Below are 3,817 nucleotides of genomic sequence, written 5' to 3' on the forward strand. Positions count from 1 at the left end.
GCCTGATCACAAAAGACATAAAAAAACTAGAAAAAAAATGATTTCGAACCAACATCAACTGAAATTAAATAAGATAAAGGATTTTTGAGGAATTCATAAAAATTATTATTAGAATAAGAAATATTTCATATGTTCAATTTAATATTTCAGACCAATAAAAAACATTGCATTATTAAACAATATCTCCTTCTTAACTTTCTAAACACTCCACTAGGGGTGGACATCGGTTCGGGCCGGTTCGGGTTCGGTCCAAAAACCCCAATCCGGCCCAACCCTCGGGTGATACATGTAGGCCCAATTTCGACCCTATTAAAAATTGGGTTTTTTCGGATTCGGGTTTAAACGGATCGGGTAACTGGAGCGGTTTGGTTCGGATACTATTTGCTGTTGGGCTAATAAATCTAACCCAAATAATAAATCCAGTAGCTTTTTTTCTAGTTTTGTTTTTTAAAAAAATTCTTATTAACAATCAAGTTATTGCCCAGTCAAATTTCTTCAAACCCAATTTCAATGTGAATTTTATTTTAATTTACCCAATTTCAATGTGAATTTTATTTTAATTTTAAAATGGCAAAATTAACTAATTTTTTATATAAAAAATATTGATTATTTTATTAAAAAAGTATTATTTATTTGCATCAACATAAATGGCTATTTTTAGCCATTTTAGTTCATCCTTTTAAAATTTATTAAGGATTATTGAGCTAGCTTAATTCATCCTTCTAAGTTATTGTTGGAACATGATACCCACTAAATTAAATGAGATGTTTTCATATCCACTCATATCAATGAGATGTTTCTAATTCCTTAGATAAAATCCATATAAACAAATGTTCCATATTCACTGCATCCAGAAATGTTAAAAATTGTGTCCACCAAATCCAAATGAATTGGGAGATTGCTGCAAAAAAAGATAACAAATAAATGTCAATAACATAGTTTTTTTTCATGTTTATCAATATTCAAAATTTCACACCAAAACAATAACCTACTTACCAACACCAGCTTCATGTTTTTTCTTAAAATTACGGACAGTAACAATTGTAGCATCCTCTTTCAAATTCTGCAGAAAAATGAAAAATAGCCATCAAATTCATTAAGATTGTGTGATAGTCAGTTTTTCATCTAATGATTAATTAATAAGATGAGTTTTTAGGCTAAGAGAGTACATCTTGGCTAAAGAATGTATGCAACCACCAGCTGCACCAAGACAATGGCCAATCATTGATTGAAAAAAGAAAGAAACTACAAATAAGCTTCAAGATCAATAACAGGAAGTTGTTTGGGTTCACATACTTCACCTAAACATTGTAAAATAACAAATTGTCCAATTCACAACATTAAATCCAGGAGCATAACAAATTGCCCTGCATTAAATCAAATTAGTGAGTTGAAAGACCACTTTCAAAAAATATGTGAATTCACTTCTAAACCAAGATCCTACAAAAAAAAGAAACTGAAATTAGAAAATTTAAGGAATTAAAAAAATATTGTTTGCTTCTAATTTCTAATTTCTAATTTCACATTAATAAACTAACAAATAGCTAGCTTAACTGTAAGTAATAATAAGTAGAAATCATATCAACAAGTTCTACATAACAATATTTTACTCTTCTTCTATTTTATCTCCTAATCCACTTAATTCAACCCACCAATTAGACTTGAAAATATTCATGAAATACTAAATCATACATGAAATACACAAGAGCACCCCTAAGTCATGCAAGAAATTTACAATAGATATAATTCCTACACACAAAACTAATTTTTCAACAGTTCAAATCAACAGTTCCACAAAACTAATTAGTTTTTTTACTCTTGCTCTTAGCATTCCAAGTCTAAATAACAATATAAAAATTAGACTCCAACAAAGTTAAAAAACTTACCAACTCTAATGCTTGTTTTGCAAATAAATTCATCTCTATTGAAGTTTCTTTTTATCTTCCTGCAATATACAACAAAAAAGAACTCTCAACATTAATGGATACATAAAAGTTGCTGAACATATATGTATTAACAAGTGCTATTTTACAGCTACTTTACACTTGTTAATACAAAAAATAACTCTCAACATTAAAGAGTACTATGTTATGAATCATAGATCTGAGAGAGTGAGAGATTTTACCTGAACAAGATAAATGCTGGAAAACAACAATTAAAGTTGCTGCCATGAATGCAGGGCCTAGAAATATGCCAAAACTCCTAAAATCTATTTACCTGAAAATAGCAAACAAAATACTCTTTGTGAATGAAGTATTATGTACACTAAATAATGCTTTAAATTGATCAGAAAGTAATTTAAATAAGAAAAAAAATATTACACCATGAGAGATCCCAAAGAAACATCATCTTCTGCTTATGAGGAGGGTTCTTGTGTTGTTTCTCATCGTGAGTTGACTATGAATATCCTCAGAAACTAGATCTCCTCCAAACACTAGATCTGGACACACAATGATCTAACTCAATACATAAAAATAAAATATCACAAAAACGCATACAAAATCAAAATTATTTCATAAATACAAAACTGTACAGTTCATCATAATAAATCCCAAATCAAATTTTAAAAACACAACTTTATATATTTATTATCCCTAACCCTAAATCACTTGTGAAACTTTAAAAATTGAAACATTAAACCCCCTTTAAAAACACAAACTAAATAAACTAAAAAACCCAATACTTAATCGTTTGAAGATACAATACTTAATCATAAAATGAGAAGATAGCAAAATATTGAATCGATTGAATAATAATCTAGGGACGAAGATGGATGAAGAATGGTGGTGGTGATATTAGAGATGAAGGGACGAGAATACCACAGGAGCAAGGAAGATGGGGGTGGTGAGATCTGAGGTGAAGAGTAGATGAAATACGGCTAGGGTTATTACAGAGAAGATATGTATTAGGTTAAATAGGGTATATTTATTGGGCTTTAAAAATTATCCAACCCAGCCCAGCACAATAGGAACAAATACTAGCATATTGTAAGAAATAACATGCATACTGCGGTCGGGTTCGGCTTACGTTGGATTGAATTTGTCCACCCGAACCGAACCGTTGTTATCCAGCCTAAACCGTGTGGATCACCCGACGAACCCGAAACCCGAAATTGACCCGACCGAACTGCCTCGGTTAGTATGGGGTCGGGTGGATAGGTTCGGTTGGTATTATTCTGTCCACCCCTACACTCCACAAAGCCGCCAATCAAATTATCTTTTTTTTCCACTTTCGCTTTCTTCTTCTTTTTGAAACTTTCACTCTATTAGAGGAAATCCCTCCACTCCACAAAAGCCTTCTAATCTTATCGCAAGCTTATCCACCCATCACATCTTGCCAAATCAACTTTGTAACAATGCAGTTGCAAAATAAATTGTCCAAACTTTCCTCCCCAAGGAAACAAAAAACGCAAGTGAGATCGTGGACAGAACCACCCTCTTTCAAGTAAATCAAGTTATCTTCCTCTTACCTTCATCACCTCCTCACAAGAAAGCGATATGAATTTTAATAATCTCTTGAATTATTGTCTTTGGAGTCTTATAAAAAAAGAGATGAATGAGAATATTATTCAATACATAATTTAACAAAATTACCCTTATACTGACAAATGCCTTATTCCTTTCCAAGACAACCTACTTCTTAACTTTGCCAAAATACTATTCCACATTGCTTTCCTTCTATGATTAGCCCCTATTGAAATCCCTAGAAAGAGAAAAGGGATTGATCCAATTTCACAAGAAAGAAATATTAAGATGCTAGTTTAGAGCCTCGCAAAATTGCCTTAATAGCCAATAAATTGTTCCAAGAATCTTCGCAG

At 31.6% G+C, this 3,817-nt stretch overlaps 1 long non-coding RNA gene across 3 annotated transcripts; it reads right to left on the reverse strand.

Moving 5' to 3' along the window:
- Positions 1-639: 639 nt before the first annotated feature.
- Positions 640-2,941, reverse strand: LOC131604319 (uncharacterized). Of its 3 annotated transcripts, none has more exons than XR_009284632.1 (7): positions 2,820-2,941; positions 2,322-2,440; positions 2,126-2,217; positions 1,887-1,945; positions 1,170-1,367; positions 997-1,063; positions 640-901 (listed from the first exon to the last, which is right to left on the reverse strand). It is a non-coding gene; the product is annotated as an uncharacterized LOC131604319 (long non-coding RNA). The 3 variants fall into 3 exon arrangements; XR_009284633.1 differs by having other exon boundaries at positions 1,170-1,200; positions 1,297-1,367; positions 2,322-2,881; XR_009284631.1 differs by having other exon boundaries at positions 2,322-2,881.
- Between the last annotated feature and the right edge of the window lie 876 nt (positions 2,942-3,817).

This window comes from Vicia villosa, linkage group LG1 (genome assembly GCF_029867415.1).
Source record: "Vicia villosa cultivar HV-30 ecotype Madison, WI linkage group LG1, Vvil1.0, whole genome shotgun sequence".
NCBI lineage: Eukaryota > Viridiplantae > Streptophyta > Magnoliopsida > Fabales > Fabaceae > Vicia > Vicia villosa.